The 20,236-nt window shown below is 43.1% G+C and overlaps 1 protein-coding gene and 1 non-coding gene across 2 annotated transcripts in view; both read right to left on the bottom strand.

Annotated features, from left to right (window-relative positions):
• Nucleotides 1-20,236, bottom strand: part of SETBP1 (SET binding protein 1) — a 366,235-nt gene that overhangs the window by 35,592 nt on the left and 310,407 nt on the right.
• LOC119926445 lies at nt 378-514 on the bottom strand. Its single transcript, XR_005450320.1, has one exon. It is a non-coding gene; the product is annotated as a small nucleolar RNA SNORA7 (small nucleolar RNA).

The raw sequence follows: 20,236 nt of genomic DNA, 5'->3' as shown, positions 1-20,236 counted from the left end.
GAACCCATGACCTCTGACTCCAAAGCCTGTGCTCTTTTCACTGAGCCACGCTTTCTTTCCATTAAAAAGAGTAAAACTTCTCAGGTTTTTCTGCTTGGTACAAACTTCTTTCCTGTAGTTACTTGGTGTGCTGCGTGACCCTCGAAAGGCAGAAATGGAAGCTTGATGTCACAAATGCTTTTCTTTCAGAAATAACTATTAGGAAAATAATCTCTTTACAAATATGTTATTTTTTGGCAACTGGTGGGTGTCCTAATTCTATTTATTTACCTCTGGGTACATGCAGCTAATAGCCTAATGTGACATTAGAAAGTATCTGTGGAAATACTAATTCTGACTGAATTCCTGATTAGGCCAGAAAACTATGGTGAGTTTTGACTTGTAGCAGATTGCCCTCCACTCACTACCCAACTCCCAAGCTAGGAATGGATGGGTATGCCTCTGCTTGACTCTCCCTCCTGTAATCGAGACTGGTAGAGTATCAGACACTCTCCAGCTGCCATTCTGAGAGGGGATGTGCTGGGGTAGATACAAGATAATCGAGTAAGACATAGTCTCTATCCTACACAGGGCGCACAGTCTTGATCCCCATTTTACAGATGAGGTAACTGAGGCAAAGAGAAGTTAAGTGACTTGTCCAAGGTCAAACAACAGACAAGTGGTGGAGCCGGGATTAGAACCAAAGTCCTCTGACTCCCAAGCCTTGCTCTTTCCACTAGGCCAAGCTGCTTCTCTTCTTAGTGTAAGTGGTCCTTTGAAAATGTACACTTCCATTCTTTGCCTGCTTTGACTTGTCTCATCTAACTGGACTACTGACCAAATGGGTAGGAAACAAAATTCATGCTCATGTTTTGCATAGCATCTATGGACCATTGTTTACTCCTAGGAGTGAGATCAACAAAGCAGCAAGAGGATGGCATAAGAGGCCTTCCCAGACTGAGTCCCCTTTCTCCTGTCCTCCTCCCCATTCCCCCGCCCTACCTCCTTCCCCTCCCCACAGCACCTGTATATATATTTGTACAGATTTATTACTCTATTTATTTTACTTGTACAAATTTACTATTCTATTTTGTTAATGATGTGCATCTAGCTTTATTTCTATTTATTCTGATGACTTGACATCTGTCCACATGTTTTGTTTTGTTGTCCGTCTCCCCCTTCTAGACTGTGAGCCTGTTGTTGGGTAGGGACCACCTCTGTATGTTGCCAACCTGTACTTCCCAAGCGCTTAGTACAGTGCTCTGCACATAGTAAACACTCAATAAATACGATTGAATGAATGAATGAATGAATGAATGAACTCTTCCTAGAATTCCCAGCTGCTGGACTAATTTTCCACATTTGCAAAATGGAGAAAAATCACTTGATCCTTTCCTTCCTGGGACATCTAAAGGGAGCACAATTATTACAGGAAGAGGAAGCAAGGAAGTGTTTTTTTCAGATCTAGTAATAAATCTTTCATCTTTCTATGAGAATTATAAGTATGACAGTACGATTTTTATGACTTAAAAGAGCCATAGCAAAAGCAAAGTCTACTTATTATTCCACTCCAGGAAGAATGAGACTTAAAAAACAGAGGAATATAATTGTTACTGTCTCAGCTTTCCTGAACAGGCAAGGAGAAGAGACTGATTAAGTGTGAGCCATTTTAGGTCTGTGCTCTAATCATATTTCACACACACTCCAACTTGCAGGCCAATGCTAAGGTGGGTCTGACTGTGGTACCTTAAATAGTTAAATTTAACTGAGAGGATCTGAGGATCCTCTCCTCAGAGCGCCGCCATAGACGCCCCCTGCTTCCACCCCACCCCCTCCACTAAAGCGACCTTCCTAATAGTGCCCTCCAGCCCCCCTTCCGGGTCCGGTCTTGACTGATTCCCCCCCCCTCCCCGCCCCCCACCGCGGGAAAAAGGCCCTTGTTATCACCAAGTTACAGTAACGACAGCCTCATTCGCACCTACTCAGCCCTTCTGTCGACCCCGGCCCACGTCCTCCCCCGGGCCTGGAATGCCCTCCCTCTGCCCATCCGCCAAGCCAGCCCTCTTCCTCCCTTCAAGGCCCTACTGAGAGCTCATCTCCTCCAGGAGGCCTTCCCATACTGAGCCCCTTCCTTCCTCTCCCCCTCGACCCCCTCTCCATCCCCCACATCTTACCTCCTTCCCTTACCCACAGCACCTGTATATATGTATATATGTTTGTACATATTGATTACTCTATTTATTTATTTTACTTGCACCTATCTATTCTATTCATTTTATTTTGTTAGTATGTTTGGTTTTGTACTCTGTCTCCCCCTTCTAGACTGTGAGCCCACTGTTGGGTAGGGACTGTCTCTATATGTTGCCAGCTTGTACATCCCAAGCGCTTAGTACAGTGCTCTGCACACAGCGCTCAATAAATACAATTGATTGATTGATTGATTGATTAAATCCAACCCTGCTTCCCCCTTGGGTCCTCTTTGGGTAGTTTCCCAATTTGCTGGCTTGGCATGCCCTTTATTGTTTTCTTGACAATAGCAGAAAGGGTTAAAAAAAGACAAAAAGAATAAAAACTTTCAGTCAAAAACATGTCTTCCTCATGGGAGATCAACCTTCAGGGATGAGAGACAATCAATCAATCAATCGTATTTATTGAGCGCTTACTGTGTGCAGAGCACTGTACTAAGCGCTTGGGAAGTACAAGTTGGCAACATATATAGAGACATAGGGTATTCCACCCATAAAAGTCCACAATAATGACAGAGAGCAGAGTGTGATTTGTTCTTTAAAAGAGGGAAGCTATTCAACTTTGTCTGTTTTCCAGAGAATGCAAGTGGCTATCCATGTAGATAGGATTGCTTTTAGTGTATTCTTGCTTCACAATGCTAGGTGCTTGTTCCCAGGGCTGGAAGCAAACCTATCGAGTAATGAAAATGATTCAGTGTTTCAATGATTCAATGTTTCCCCTGTTGGCCTTAGTCCTGACTCCAAAATAGATTCATTTGGTGATTTGGGCATCGAAAAATCATACGGCTGGAAAAGAATGGGGAAATTTACAGCATTCTATTGAGGGTTTGGCCATCATCAAATGCAACTGAAGTGTTCCTACCTGCCTTCTCTTGATCATTCTTCTGGTGACACAACAACCTAATAGTAAAAATTGGCTTTTAAACAAGTTTTACTCATGGTTAATGTCTAGACCACTCTGATTTCCAAATCTTTTTCCTAAACCAAATAAGAATTATAAGAATAAGAAGCAATGTGACCAAGTAGATAGAGCATGGGCCTGGGAGCCAGAAGGACCTGGGTTCTAATCCAGCCTCCAGCACTTGTCTACTGTATGACCTTGGACAAGTCATTTCACTTCTCTGTGCCTCAGTTTCCTCATCTGTAAAATGGGGATTAAGGCTGTGCCCCATGTGGACATGGTCTGTTGTCCAATCAAATTAGCTTGTATTTACCTTAGTGCTTAGTATAGCTCCTTGGCACATAGTAAGTGCTTAACAAATAGCAAAAAATGTAAGGATGATCACTCTCATGTCAGCTTTAAGATCCTCAGGGCTCCCAATATGTAAGTTATTACATTTCCATTTTCTGACTCCCAGCTCCTTTCCCTTTCACTACTTCATCTTTCTGTCTCATCCCTCTCTCTCTTTAATTTCCTTCAGGATTCCCATCTCTTTCTACCTCTGGTGTTTCTACCTCTTTGAGTTTCTAATGTCTTCTTTCCTACAGAAAACTGTTAAGAAACATTGTCATTAGACAATTTCTGAAAGCACAAATCTTCCAGTCACCACTTGGTTATGGTTCTGTTGGGGATTTTTTTCAATCAATCAATCAATCAATCATATTTACTGAGCATTTACTGGGTGCAGAGCACTGTACTAAGCACTTAGAAAGTACAATGAAACCAAGTTGGTGGATCATAAAGACTAGAGTGACAAGTATCAAAACAGATTATGAGTAGGGAAGATAGTAGAAAATGAGAATATGTGCATATATTAGAATAATAATAATAATGATGGCATTTGTTAAGCACTTACTATGTGCCAAGCACTGTTCTAAGCGCTGGGGGAATACAAAGTGATCAGGTTGTCCCACAGTCTTAATCCCCATTTTACAGATGAGGTAACTGAGGCTCAGAGAAGTTAAGTGACTTGCCCATTGTCACACAGCAGACATGTGGCGGAGCCGGGATACGAACACATGACCTCTGACTCCAAAGCGCGTGCTCTTTCCACTGAGCCACGCTGCTTCTCTATAAGCATGGTGGGGCTGGAGTACCATTAATGCAAGTATCATGTGGGGGAGGGTAAAGAGAATTAGTTAATTATGTACAGTGTTCTGACCTCCCTTCTGGAAGGTACTAAATAGGCATGAAGTACTATTGTTATCATTATTGACTTTATGGGTGTCATAAGGTTAAAATCCCAGGCACAAACTCCTAACTCCTTTGGACACACAGGCTAATAAAAAATGAATACTCTACACTCACCCACCAGATGAGGGCCAAATCAGGTTTCACACTCCAGCTCTCAGTCAACAAAGATCACCAAAGACTGAGCTCTAACCCAGGGCTACTATGCAGTACACGTGGTCATTTTCTCCCCAGGGTGCCAAGATGCAATGAAAGTGGCTGGTTTGACTTCTAGGACTTTTTTGAAGTAAAACAAAATAAAATCTGTTACTCTTAATAAGGATTGCATTTGTGAGGGCAGTCTACAATATCACTGTGGAGACCAAAACAGCTGCTGAAAGCCAGGGACACCCCTGTGTGACTTGGAGAAACCAATGAAGCTATGGAGATGGCTTTTTCATTCAATCATATTTATTGAGTGCTTACTGTGTACAAAGGACTATACTAAGCACTTGGGCGAGTACAATATAACAATAAACAGACACATTTCCTGCCTACAATGAGCACACAAATCAGTCAAAATCTAGTGGTGGATTTGGGGGCTGCCACTATTGTTTTCATCCTGGGAGTATCTGCAGCTCGACTTTGGCTTTAGTGATCTGTCAGTCATCAGAACAGCAATAAAGTGGGGAAATAACCCTATTTAGAGAGATGAACCAAAGCCAGCCTCCCTCCTCCCATTGTGGACCTGCCATAATGATCCACTAGTGGAGGAAAGAGAGAGGTGGGCAGAGATATAGACTCCATGATATACTCCTATGTGTCCTCTTAACCCCCATGTGTATTCCTTTCAGGAGGGCTGACTTCAGGTGGTAAGCAAAGCAAGTGGTTGCCACAGAGTGGCCTGGAGCAGGGTGATGGAATATCTAATGCACTCAAAATAGCCACAGCATGGTACATTCCTGAACCAGAGTCCTCATCAAGATAGGTACCAACCATACACAATCTCTATCACTCTGCTTCTAATATTGCATATCCATGGCACCCATCTTTGTTTCATTCACTTAATCATATTTATTAACCGCTTACTGTGTGCAAAATACTGTACTAAGAGCTTGGGAGAGTACAATAGAACAATAAACAGACACATCATTTCCTGCCCACAGTGAGCATACAATCTATAGATGATCCTCCATTCCCCCAACAGCACTTAGGTACATACCTTTAAATTATATATTATAAATTATGTATTTATATTTATATTAATGTTTGTCTCCCCCTCTAGACTGTAAGCTCTTTTTTTATTTAGTGATACTTTTTAAGCATTTACTATGTGCCAGGTACTGTACTAAGTGCTGGGGTAGATACAAGATAATCGGGTTGGACAAAGTCTATGCCCCACATGGGGTTCAAAATTTTAATCCCCAGTTTACAGATGAGGTAACTGAGGCAGAGAAATGTGAAATAACTTGTCCAAAGTCCCACAGCAGACAAGTGGCAGAGCTGGAATTAGACCCCAGGTTCTTCTGACCTTCAGGCTCGAACTTGTTGTGGACGTAGAATGTGTCTGCCAACTCTATACACTATGTGCACTTCCAAGCACTGAGTTCAGTGCTCTGCACATAGTAAGCACTCAATAGATTGATTAATTGATAGCTTTCCCCCTTTGTCCTTCCCACTGTCCCCTTGTGATAGGCAGGTAAATGCTCTTTAAAGGAAATAATAATAAATCACTTTGCAAATTCATCACCAGGCTATAGACTGAGAATTATTTGGAAGAAGCCTACCTAACATCTTGTACACCCAGGAACCCCTATATACAATCAAAAACTTTCTTGGCCACAGAGAATTCAATGCTGTCATCAGAGCTATACTGAAGCAGCAAAATTCCCCATAGTGAACAATTGTTCACAATAACTGTACACAGAAGTAGTACACAGAATCTAAAAGGAGAGCAGGGCTTGAATGAAACTATGCAATGGATGTGGTTAAAATATTGCCTCAAATAAGCAGCATGGCAAAGTGGATAGAGCATTGGCCTGGGAGTCGGAAGGTCATGGGTTCTAATCCCAGCTCCGCCACTTGTCTGCTGTGTGGCTTCAGGAAAATCACTTCACTTCTCTGTGCCTCTATTACCTCATTTATAACATGGGGATCAAGACTGTGAGTCCTATGTGGGACAGGACTGTGCCCATCCCAATTTGCTTATAACCACCCCATTGGTTAGTACAGTGCCTGGCACATAGTAAGCACTTAACGAACACCACATTATTATTCTCCAGACTGTAAGTTCATTGCCTCTAGACTGTAAGGCCATTGTAGGCAGGGAATGTTTCTGTTTATTGCTGTATTGTACTTTTCCAAACGCAGAGTACAGTGCTCTGCACACCACAAGCTAAATTGTACTTTCCAAGTGCTTAGTACAGTGCTCTGCATACAGTAAGTGCTCAATAAATATGATTGAATGAAAGAATGTACGCACTCAATAAATATAATTGAATGAAAGCTTCATACAAAGGTGAATTTTTTAAAAATGGTCTTTGTTAAGCACTTACTATGCGCCAGGCACTGTTCTAAGCATTGGGTTAGACATGTATATATCTGTAATTTATTTATTTAACTATTTATTTATATTAATGTCTGTCTCCCCCTCTAGACTGTGAGTTCACTGTGGGCAGGAATGTGTCTGCTTGTTGTTATATTGTTCTCTCCCAAGTGCTTAGTACAGGACTTTGCAAACAGTAAGCGCTCAATAAATATGATAGAATGAATGAATGAATGAATGATACAGGATAATCAAGTTGGACACAGTACATGTCCAACATGGACTGCACAGTCTTAATCCCCGTTTTACAGGTGAGATAATTGAGGCACACAGGAGTCAAGAGACTTGCCCAAGGTCACACAGCAGACAAGTGGCAGAGATAGGATTAGAACCCATTTCCTCTTATTCTCAGGCCTATGCTCTTTCCAGTAGGCCATGCTCCTTCTTAAGGTTTATAAGATTATCATCATGTTCATCCAGTTAAGTGGTTTTGAGGTCTAGACTCACTTAGCTTCTGGAGCTGTTTCACCAGAGTTGTCTACCAACCAAATTTAACCTTAAGTGGCAAGGAGAAGATAATCAAGAAGAGGTCACTGAATGCAGTTAGCTCACTGGCCTTGAAAAAAAATGCTCACAGCAATATAGCTTCGATGGGTGAAACAGTTGAGGAGGATGGACGACAGCAGCACACCCAAGCAGTTGCTGAAAGGGAAACTAAAAAGGGGCATACCCAAGTTGGGAGGGTGTAATTCTCAAACAGTGAGACATTCAGTAAAACTTTGAGGAGACTACTCCAATACGCAGACCAAACCTAGTGGGCAGTATCCATCAATGAATGGCATTCATTGAGTGTTTACTGAGTGTAGAGCACTATTCTAAGCATTTGGAATAGAGCAATAAAGGAAAAAGACATGATCCCTACCCACAATAAGTTTAAAATCTAGCGGGGGAGGTAGGAAGGAGGGCACAAGAAAAGAGTCAATAATAATAATAATAATGGCATTTATTAAGTGCTTACTATGTGCAAAGCACTGTTCTAAGCACTGGGGAGGTTACAAGGTAACCAGGTTGTCCCATGGGGGGCTCACAGTCTTAATCCCCATTTTATAGATGAGGTAACAGGCACAGAGTAGTTAAGTGACTTGCCCAAAGTCACACATCTGACAATTGGTGGAGCCAGAATTTGAACCCATGACCTCTGACTCCAAAGCCCGTGCTGTTTCCACTGATCCACACTGCTTCTCTATGGTGAGAGAGAGATGAGAGTTAGGCACAATGAGTAAGTTGATATTAGAGGAGAGAAATGTGCAGGTGAGGTTGTTGTGGGCTAGGAGTGAGGCTAAATTGCAGGTAGAGAGCTGATTAAGTGCCTAAAGGCCAATGGTGAAGAGTTTCTGTTTGATGCAGAGATGGATGGACAACGACTGGAGGTTTCTGAGGAGTTGGATGATGTGCACAGAACAATGTTTTAGAAAACTCATCCACACAATGGAGTGAAATGTGGACTAGCTTTGGGTGAGGCTGAAGGAGGGAGGTCAGAAAGAAGGCTGAGGCAGTGATTGTAGGCGGGGCTGCTCTCCAACAAAAGGTTCATAAAGATCTGGGTGCCAAAAGGCAGGCTCAGAAATGGAGACAGGTTGTGTATGGGTAATTCTATTAGCACACCACGGATCTATCTTTTATGTGGTAAAGACGTTTTATGAATTTCCAAAGGCCCCACAAAAAACAAAAAACGACAATAACAAAAAACAAACAAACAAACCAAAAAAGCATTATTTTGCATACCAGTGTGCTTGACCCTTTCTGGAGCTTTTTCCAGACTGCAAAGATATAAGCACAGACTAAATTTTTTTTCCAAATGGTCCCTGAATTTTCTAACTTTGCCTACCATAACTACTGCTTAACGTATTTGGGATATAATTCTGGTTTGCCAAATCCACACCCATAGAACTGCAGAATGGAAAGACACCATAATGTCCCTTACACCAAGAAGTATCATAAAATAAAAAAAATCACAGGGAGATCCCTTAAATATAAAAAGTATGTGGTCCAGTCGCCTTTTTATGGAATCATCCTTTCTCACTTCAACTGCAAGTCACTGCTGGCTGGCCCAAACTATTATCAATTTCTAGGAAACAAAGGAATGCAGGGGGGTTATAGGTGCAGTAATTCGGATGGAAAAAGAGATGGCATTTCCATGCAGCTGTTATACAGAGCAGAGGAATCCGTCTGCTCCTTGAATACTAAAGGCTCTTGCTAATTTTAACCAGAGCTGGCTCTCAAAAACCTGCAGTCGCCTGTGAGTCATACAGCCCCAAGGGAATGGAAGGTGGAGAACGGGTGAAGGGAAGGGGGGGGGGGGGGAGAGAGAGAGGAGAGAGAGAGAGAACAGAAAAGGAGAGAGTGTGTGTAAGCTAACAGTGCCCAGAGCTTTTGAGATCCTGGAACACTTCAATAGCACAGGCCAGATTCATTAAAAACCCTGGCTACAGTCCAGCAGTTAAAATTGAAGCAGCATATTTATTGCATTTCGCTCAAATAAATCTGAAAACGTGTGAATCATATTCCTTGGAGAGATGGGAGGAAAAAGTAAACAATCTCTGGCTAATACTTTCAAGCCTAGTCTGAAGAAGAACAAAGACACAGAAGGTTCTCTAGTTAAAAAAAAAAAGAATTCTATATGATGCTTGTTGAGGCTGAGGATGGTGCCATTCTGGCCTTCACATTCAGTTTTGGGGTTTCATTCCCTTCTGTCTTCCTGATGGGTGCCTCAGCTCAAAGGAAGCCACTTTGAGGCACTCTGTGGTTTTCAAAGGGCACTGATGTTGATGGGAAACCTCTCCAGATAGCAAAATTAGGATTCAATTAGAGCTGATCTCCCTAAGGCTGTATTTGTTTTCCTAAAGCAACATTATGGGAAAAGCTCCCCCCTCCCCACCACCGCCTTTCCAGGGGGAAGTCTGTGTGTGAAATCTGGGTTAATTCTTTGAATTGATAGAATTCAATAACATACTCAGTGTGGGCCAGAGTCACTCTGCCATTTCTCATCTGGGAAGAGGCTCCTAAAACCAGATGGGACCTGGGGGATGCCATGCACTAAAACAATAATGATAATAATAATAATAATAATGGTATTTTTTAAATGCTTAACTATGTGCCAGGCACTGTACTAAGCACTGGGATGGATAACATTTACATTACATTGTCTCCCCCTCTAGACTATAAAGCTCATTGTGGGCAGGAATGTGTCTGTCATTATATTGTACTCTCTCAATAAGTTATTATGGTGCTTTGCACGCAGTAAGTGCTCAATAAATATGATTGAATGAATGAATTGAATGAATAAAAGCAAATTGGATTGGACATAGTCCCTGTCCCATGTGGGGCTCACAGTCTCAATTCTCATTTTACAGATGAGGTAACTGAGGCACAGAGAAGTTAAGGACTTGCCCAAGGCCATGCAGCACAGACAAGTGGTGGTGACAGGATTAGACAAGGATATGGCTAGTTCTACTGATGATGATGATGATGAAGGTAATGATTATGGTGATGGTACTTACTAAGCACTTACTGCTTGACAAGCAGTGGGCAAAATGCTGGGTTATACTCTTTTTAATCACATTTCTTAAGCACTTACTGTGTGCTAGGCACTGTATTAAGGGCTGGGGTAGAAACCAGGCACAGCCCATGTCCCATATGGGGCTAATAATCTTAATCCCTATTTTACAGATCAGGGAATTGAGGCACAGGGAACTTTCTTTTTTATTTTAATGGTATTTTATGGAACTGAGGCACCGAGAAGTTAAGTGACTTATCAAGGTCACACAGCAGACACGTGGAGGAGACAGGATTAGAACACAGGTCCTGTCAGTCAATCAGTAAAGCATATTTATTGAAGACTTATTGTGTGCAGAGCACTGTACTAAGTGCTTGGGAGAGTACACTTTAATAATAGACACATTCCCTGCTGACACCGAGCTGACAGACTAGAGGGAGTCCCAGGCCCACACTCTTTCCATTACGCCACATTGCTTCTAGACACAAGACAATCAGACTGGATTCAGTCCCTGCCCCTTATGGGGTTCACAATCTAAGAGAAGGAGAAGAGAAAGGAAACTGAGGCACAAAGAGGTTAAGTGACTGGCCCAAGATCACAGAGCAGGCAACTGGCGGGGTTGGGATTAGAACCCAGGTCTGATGACGTCCAATTTCCTGCTCTTTCTATTAGGCCATGCTGCCATCACTGAGGACCAAAGTAGCAAATAGGGATGAGAGGAAAGGAAGGGAGTAGGTGCCTGGGATGACGGAGAGGCTGGGGGAAGGACCCAGGTGGCAGGAACTCTGAAGGGTTTTAGACCTAGTGCAGTGGTCCAGACTGGAAGCCCATGTGCCAAGTAGCAATAACTATAATGGAATCCTTTTCCATCAACACCTGGGTTTGTTGATGTCCAACCAGTAAATGGACAATAAGATGCATTTGTTCTCCTCTCTGCTCTCAGCTCTCACCCGCTCTGTTTCGGACTCTACCCCTTGAATACCTGTGTCTCCATTTTCCTTTCAACATGGTGGGGATGCTGCTTGATAACTACATTACTGATCAATCAACCAGTCAAAGGTATTTATTGAGCACTTACTGTAAGCAGAGCATGGTACTAAGCCCTTGGGAAAGTACAATACAACAGAGTTGGGAGATGGGATCCCTGCCCCCAAAGAACTTTCAGTTTACAGGGGGAGAAAGACATAAAAATAGATTACTGCTAGGGGAAATAGTGCAGTATAAGAATGTTTACATAAGTACCATGTGGCTGGGATAAGTATCATTAATGTGAGTGGCATTACATGGGGGTAGAGAGGATTAATGAATTAATTAACATAAAGTGTTCTGAAATCTCCTTTGGAGGGCATTAAATAAGCATAAATTACTATTGTTATCATTATTGACTTTTAATGGGTGTCACAAGGCTAAAATCCCAGGCACAAACTCCTAACTCCTCTGGGAATGAGTGAATAAAAAATTAATACCCTCATTTAATAAACAGTAGCGAAAGAACATAAACAATGTCTTTGGATATCTTCACAACATTAGCTTTTAGCAGCCTCATAGAGTGAACCCAACAACCCGGCTGCATGTTTGGTCTTGAGTTTGCCACCAAGTGAACTTTTTCCTGTTGCATCAATTCCCTTTCCAATTCCATCTGTTTAAACTGAAATCCATCATGGAGTTAGGCTTGTGGGTACTTAACAGCTGACCACAGTATTTCATCAACTAACAGCAGGGTGACTACAACCTTGGATTCCCGAATCAGATAATAATAGCACTCCAACAAGCCTCAAGGGAATCCCAGTCCATCCAAGCGGTCTCACGATGGACACTGCACTCTTTTAGCTATGGAGTTCACAGCTCACCTGGACACCACTCTAGTTTCAAGGAAGCAAGGGATCCAAGGTCCTGCCTGACAGACAGGAGAAACAGCATGGCCTGCAAGAAGCAGCATGGCCTAAGCGGGAAGGGCCCAGGCCTGGGAGTCAGAGGACATGGCTTCTAATGCTGGTTCCACCATCTGTCTGCTGTATTACCTTAGGCAAGTCACTTTTGCTTCTCAGTGTCTCAGTTACCCCATCTGTAAAATGGGGATTAAGACTGTGAGCTCCATGTGAGACCGGGACTGTGTCCAACCTTGCATCTACCCAAATGCTCAGTACAGTGCCTAGTACAGAGTAAGCACTTAAGTACTTAAACTGTGAGCCTCATGCAGTAAAGGGACTGTATCCAACCTGATTAACTTATATCCTGCCAGTGCTTAGAACAGAGCCTGAAACATAGTAAAGGCTTAAACAAGACCATAAAAATGGTAACAGTAATGATGATGATAATAATGATGATTGTTGTAAAGGTGCCTTAAGTATGCAGATGTGCCTTTTCCCAAGGAAGGAAAATAACTCTTTGAATGGACTTAAAGATGAGTACTGTGGGAAAACAATTCAATCAATCATATTTATGGACCATTTACTGAGCATTGAAATCAGTGCATGGGAGAGCACAATACACTGAGCATTGAAATCAGTGCATGGGAGAGCACAATACAACAGAGTTGGTATAGATGATCCCTGCCCACAGGAAGCTTACACACTAATGTCCCTGAAAAGGGATACTGAGAAATTATCTAGCGCAGTTTCCTTTCAGCAGGTATGTGAATGCCTAAAGCAGAGGGCAGATCTTTGTCTATCTCTTCTTTAAGGCTCTCTAGGATTGGAGATCCCCTAAGCATCCTCTCTGTAACCCATTCCAGTGTTTAGCCAATTTGGCAGGCAAGGGTCTAATGGAACCCTCTCCTGCAGACTTAGACATCATAACTCAGGGGCAGAGACCAAAAAGGGATGTGTCTTGGAATGGTGTTGGGGCAGAGCTGCTCAGAGAACAGAACAGCTGCTTGCGGAGATGGTGTACACAGTTTCTGACTCCCAACAACCCTGGGGTCCATAAGAAGTCTCGCTGTGGGTAGGGAATATGTCTGTTTATGGTTACATTGTACACTCCCAAGTGCTTCGTACAGTGTTTGCAAACAGTAAGTGCTTAATAAATACGATTGAATGAATGAATGAATGAAGAAGCGGCTTCTAGGCCCCCTCACAAAGCAGGGAAGAGAAGAGTTAAATCAGACAAGCAATCAATGCTACTTCTGTGCACCTTCTTGAGGCTTAGCCCTGTACTGACAGCTTGGGAAAATAGAACAGTAACAAGACACCTCAAGACACCCTACCCTCAAGGAACTTACAATTTAATAGGGGAAACAGACAAAAAGGATTTCCAAACAGTGAAAGCAAAAGGAAGGATAAGAAAAAGCAGAAAGTAGACCAATATATCAATCAGTCTATTGAGCACTTACTGCTTGCACAGCACTGTGCTAAGCACTTGGCACTTAGCACATGAAAGATTAAAATCCCTCCATTTAAAGTTATATATACAAATATATAAAAATATACGTAAATAGGAGGACAGGAGTAAAATATTTAAGTGCTAAGGGTAGGTAGGTGTTGGGTTGATGCAACTGGACTGTCCTGAATTAATTGGGTAAAGCTTCCTGGAGGAGGTGGAATTTTAGAAGGACATCAAAGATGGAGAGAGATGTGGCCTGGAAGACTTTGGCAGAGTGGGGACTTCCAGACTGGAGGAAGAGTGTGAGCAAGGGATCAGAGTGGGAGTGTTGAAAACTAGGTATATTTAGAAGTTGACTTTGGGAGGAGCGAGAAGTGCTGGCTGGGGAGTCCAGGGTGGATTTTTAAGATGAAGAAAGCTGATGGAAAGCTCTGAAGCCAACGACATTTTCTGAGATGTTGTGCTGCTCCTCCACCTCCTCCTCTTCCTTTTCCTGCTTCCACCCCCAACCTACATGGTGAGAGGAGAGAGCATGGGCACAATGATGGGACAAGGTCTCCTCAAGCAGAGCCCCAAGTAAACCCTAACTGACATTTGGTGCCATTTTGTAGCTAGGTCTGGGGCCAGTGGCCTCTTAGGTTTGCACTTTCAGCTCCAAGTTTAGGTGAGAAAAGTTTATGTGGCTGCTCGCTATGAAACTTTCTGGCTCTCAGAGAAAAAATGGTGTCAAGGAAAGGTATTCTGAAGGGTGTGCATTTATGCCCTCGGTGCTGGAAGGAGAGACTTGGGGTGAATGGTTAGCGCAGATGACACAGATATTTTTCTAAAAATGAAAGACACCAGAGTCGGTCAACTGCTGGGATGTGTTTTCTCTATAGAGTCAAACAACGGAGGTCCATATCTCCAGAGTGTAATTGTGATGCCAACTGACCCTCAACTTCTTTGGCACTAAGTGGCTCCTGCTCAAAAACAATCAGCTATTGACTTCCGGAGTCTCGGGTTTCTAACTGACTCTTGGTTTAAAGTGACTACAGCTCTGAGAATGGTTCTGTCACAACTAATTATCTGCGGCTTGAGGCTACCAGGCTACTAGCGCTGAAGCTCACCAAACGTGTTCTCCAGAATGAAAATGGTGGCGAGCTTGGTCATGCAGCAGCAGGTTGGTTACAAGTTTTGGGGTCTGAAACTTCCTGCTGTGGGACTTTAAGCAAGTCACTTAACTTCCCTGAGCCTCAGTTTCCTCATCTTTAAAATGGGGATTAGATATCCGTTCTCCCTCCATCTTTGACTTTGAGCCCCATGTGTGCCCCATTTAACCTCAGTGTTAAATACAATGCTTGGCACATATAATCACTTAACAAATACTATTACTATTATCATCAACATCATTATTTTGGTCATTCTGCTTGCGATTCTTTTCTATGCAGAGTAGGGTATTAGCCAAGCACTCTCCACATCTATCAATCACACTAGGACTGCATTTTCAACACCCGCTCTAGACTGTAAACTCCTTATGGTCAGGGAACATGTCTACCAACTCAGTTGTATTTTACTCTTCCAAGCACTTAGTACAGAGCTTTGCACACAGTAAGTGTTCAATAAATACTAGAGAAGCAGTGTGGCTTAGTGGAAAGAGCACGGTCTTGGGAATCAGAGGTCATGAGTCCTAATCCCAGCTCCTCCACTTGTCTGCTCTGTGATCTTGGGCAAGTCACTTATCTTCTCTGTGCTGCAGTTCCCTAATCTGTAAAATGGGGATTAAGACTGTGAGCCCCACGGGGCACAACCTGATTACCTTATATCCTCCCCAGCACTTAGAACAGTGCTTTGTGCATAGTAAGCACTTAACAAAAATCATCATTATTATTATTATCACCCCAGTGCTTATAACAGTGCTTGGCACATAGTAAGCGCTTATCAAATACAATTATTATTATTATTATTATTGATAGATACTACCTTTACTACATGTGTACCAATGGGTCTATAAAGACCTTATTCAGAAGCAGCGTATCCTACTGGATAGAGCACTGGCCTGGGAGTCAGAAGGACCTGGGTTCAAATTCCACTCCACTGCCTATCTGCTGTGTGGCCTTGGGCAAGTCACTTAACTTCTCTGTGCCTCAGTTACCTCATCTGCAAAATGGGGATTAAGACTGTGAACCCCACGTGGGACACACAAACTGTGTCCAACCTGATAGTTTGTATCTACCTCAGTGATTAGCAAAGTGCCTGGCATATAGTAAGTGCTTAACAAATACCATAAAACATTCAAACACACAGTGGGGTATGGAAGGGGAGTCTGCATTGTTGCCATCTAAACAGGGCTCCATCTTGACTCAGTTTAAAAGCTTTATCCTGGAGCCTTTTATTTTAATCTTACTGTCACAAATCATCCATGATTGTTGTCTGTCTCCCCCTTTTAGACTGTGAGCCCGTTGTTGGGTAGGGACCATCTGTGAGCCCGTTGTTGGGTAGGGACCATCTCTATATGTTGTCAAACTGTTCTTCCCAAGAGCTTAGTACAGTGCTCTGCACACAGTAAGCGCTCAATAAATACAATTGAATGAACGAATGAATAATGCCAATACAACACGTATATTTGCTCTTTCCATTTCAGCTGTGAATTGGAGGAAAACATAATGTAAAGGGTATTCTCCACGGTTTTCTTACTTAACTTCCTGATAACAGCATTTAAATAGCAGTGCTATTCTTTATCCCACAGGGCCCACAGAGCTGAACCAACTCATTTGAAAATGCAGCCACCTCTGAGATGGAACAGAGCAGCAAATTGGTTTGCAATGTTCCCCTTCTTCTAGCCAGGTTATAATTACTATTACTGTCATAGTCTTTGTACTTCACTTATCAAATAACCCCTAAGAACTATACCACATCCTCAGCACTACACCAGGTTCCAGGGGTGCCATGTTGCCCCTGGGCTTAAAAAACACAAATGTGTAACTGACTGTCACTTCCAAATTAACAGCAAGAGGCCAACCCATATTACGCTGAAACACAGGGGTTTAACTCTAGTTCTGAGATCAGGATCGAAAGAGCTTTCCAGTGATAAGAAACAAAGAATCCTTCTTAAAATTTTATCCCCAAACAGCACTTTCAAGCACCTCTATCTCCCTGAAGTAGCCAACAGCTGGTTACCAAGGAGTTGATTTGTTTTCTGTTGGTGGATTTTCCAGACCTCTTGCTTCCCCTTCTCTCCGCCCATCTTTTGGCCAATTAACTGCCACCATGGGGTCATATTACAGGAGGTGAAATTTGCTTCATTCAATTGCTACCTGTCAGCAGTTCTGTTTAAAAGACATCCATCTAGGGAGGAGGTTTGAAGTGATTGGTTACATGAAATTTGGGGATTATTTGTGGATTTGAAATCTCCTTGCTCTCTTTGTGCACTTAATACCCATTGCATAAATGATCTAAATTTGCCTATAATGTGTGGGATAAATTTAAATGAAGGAAAAAAGGGTTAATTTATAAGATATCAGCACTCTTTTCTCAGGCAAGCGCTGTCCTACGAGATCTGGGTTCAAAGCAATGGGATTTCCATTATGTGAGTGGATGAACTCCATTACTGGACTTGGGGGATCAGATCCAAAAAGAATGCAAGTAGGTGTGCAAGTAAACCCAAGAACTGGAGCTCAGGTTTAACTTCCCCACTGCCCCCGGACAGATCCAGGAGTGTTGTGTGGTTAACAGGGATTGGTCTGCGTACCACAGAAAAGTCCACAATTAACCTGAGGAGGGTAGGAAGGTGCCTGTCTCCTGAACTGTCATTAAGAGCTTGAGCTTTAAAGGGGAGGAAGGAGTTTCTGAAGTACAGCCCAACTGAAAGCAAGTGCCTCCATGAGTCTGGAAAGCCTTAGCATGGAGGTCCAAGTTTAACACGGAATTAAGATGAATCCAACTTCTTTGTGACACAGGGAAAGATCCATTGAGAATAAACCAAGAGAGCTAGCATTCACTCCCACCCCCCATTGTGTCAATGCATTTGGCATTGACACATCTCCTCAGGCCACATGACACCTGCCAGTGAGATGGTCCCCCAAGAGAGCTGTGAACCTGGCACACACCTGAGTTGCCATGGGGACCTGGCAGCCGGTGCCTGCTGCCGCAAACTGAGCCTTTCCTTGGCCAAAAAACAAGAAAAGAGTTCATTCACAATGCTCCTGTACCATAGAGGTAAAGCTGAAGACAGTGCGAAAACATCACTGCTCCCTAACCCTACTCTCAAAAGGCCACTCCAGGTGGGAATTTCAATGTTAAAATAAACTTCGGAACATCTTTACAGTGGAGAGGAAAATGAGCATTCTCAAAAGTCTATTCAACTTTCCTCATCTCTGCTTGTTTGTCTTGAGGTGAGATGTAAGTCCTAAACCCTAAACTCCATCCACTGGGAAGGAAAAGTGTGCATTTGGAGCTTTTCATCCTCTAATATCCTGAATTCTGATTCATTCTCAGCTCAGTTGAGTTCTAAAACCACATTGGGCAGAGAAACGGGGAATTGGGGTTGACTCCTTCCTTGGGCAGTCGCCCCAGATGGGCAACAACTTTCCTGGCTCCTGACATATAGCCCTGCCTCATATGATATCCTCCTGCTTGGGCCCGTAGGGACAACGGGTGTCATTTGAAGTAGGATGAGATACAGCTGCCATGGAGAGGAATCTCCTCCAGCAATTCTTTCCATGCTTCTGTTGCAGTTCTACTCTCTCTCCCAACCTGTCCCCTAGTGGACTGAGCCCACTGTTGGGTAGGGACTGTCTCTACATGTTGCCAACTTGTACTTCCCAAGCACTTAGTACAGTGCTCTGCACACAGTAAGCGCTCAATAAGTACGATTGATTGATTGACACTATTTCCTGGAAAGACAGTTCTTCCTCACCATCACACCCTCCTGAGCTCTTCCTTTCCTTTCAAGCTCCTTGACAGCAGGAATGTGTCTGTGCTTTCCCAAGTAGTTAGTACAGATCCCGCTCACAGTAAGACTCTATAAGCACCACAGATGGATTGATTCCTTCTAGCTCACAGCAGCTGGGAGCCACAGCAGATCAGGGTTCTAAAACCATTTGTGTAACCTTTCCCAACTCCCATTTAGAGTTCAAATAACTAAAATGTTACATTAAACAATAATTTTGTAGAATTTCTACGGGAACAACAGACCTCAGATGTCCAATTTACTGCACCAACTAGAATCTCTTTGCTCAATTCCATCCCTAAAGCAGATTTATTCCCAAAGGGAAAAACGGCAGAACAGAGGCAGGAGTCAGGGGTAGGAATGAGAGGAGGGGGGTGGTCAATCAGTTTGGAACTATGAACGGAGACACTGTCTCCCTTGAGATGATCATTTTGGCTTTTCTTAGCCTGTATTTTACAACACAACCGAGCAAGTATTTATGTCCCAGAATACATTCTCCTTTGCTCTTGCTTTCCTCTTGATTCACAGTTTGTAAAAGTTTCCCAAACAATGAGTCATCAGTTCAGATCTCTGAGAAGCTCAAGGTAGAATGACACAAAATGACAGCAAAATATCTAGGGAGGCTCAGGCTCCAACTGCCCTGTCCGTTATAAGTCCTCTACTTCATTGTGGTTTGGGTGGCACAAGGACCGGATGAACTTCAGTACAGTGGGGCAATAACTCCGGTTCCCACACCTCTCAGGGCCCCAGACCCAGACTGGGAAATCCCGGTGTGCTAGCGTAAGCTCTGTGGAGTCCAGGGATTCACGGAGGTTCCTTTACTTTCACCATGCAGCTCTTCCAGGCACCAAGCCAAAAGTTCAACATCATGTAGGGGAGAGGTGGAGGCAAAATAAAGGAACTGTTGCTCTTCTAACTCCTCCCTCTTCACTCATTTTTAAGTCTCTTATTAGAATTTCTCACCTGGCCTTGGTGCCCCTTAAGATCCCTGCATAGGACGACTGTCACCCTTAATCTTGCCCTAACATATATGTTACATGTATCACTGAATGATTCTTCAATGATGCATGTATCTCCGTGTGTCTTGAATCTTCCCCCATTGTATCGTAAACACGACAGAAGAAGGGACAACTTCTCCTTTCTTTTCTTTAACCCCCTTAGCACCTAATACACGGCTCTGTGCCTATTTTATGTGTCAATCCCATCCTTGGTTGCATCTCTCGCTGGAGGGTGACTTCCATGTGCCCTTGGGAGTGCTGGTGGGATTTCCCACTGAAACGTCTGTTAGATCCCACAACCCAGCCCCAGGCCAGGAGAGAGTAGCACTGGAAAATTCACTCTTCAGATAAATGCCTGTTTTCCTCAAAAGCAATTCTTTGTAACTCTTGGAAGCTGATCCTAAGGTCTTATGCAGGCTATAATACCAGTGCTTGAATTCAGGTGTCTTCGATATAGATCTACCCATCTCTGCCACCTTATGTACAAATTACTCCACAGCTCCGCAGCACTTATGTACAAATTACTTATATAAATGTCCATATCCCCCTCTAGA

The sequence above is a fragment of the Tachyglossus aculeatus genome, chromosome 3, assembly GCF_015852505.1.
Source record: "Tachyglossus aculeatus isolate mTacAcu1 chromosome 3, mTacAcu1.pri, whole genome shotgun sequence".
Classification (NCBI taxonomy): domain Eukaryota; kingdom Metazoa; phylum Chordata; class Mammalia; order Monotremata; family Tachyglossidae; genus Tachyglossus; species Tachyglossus aculeatus.
Note: the sequence above shows the minus strand (reverse complement) of the source record. Positions and strands in the feature narration are given on the sequence as shown.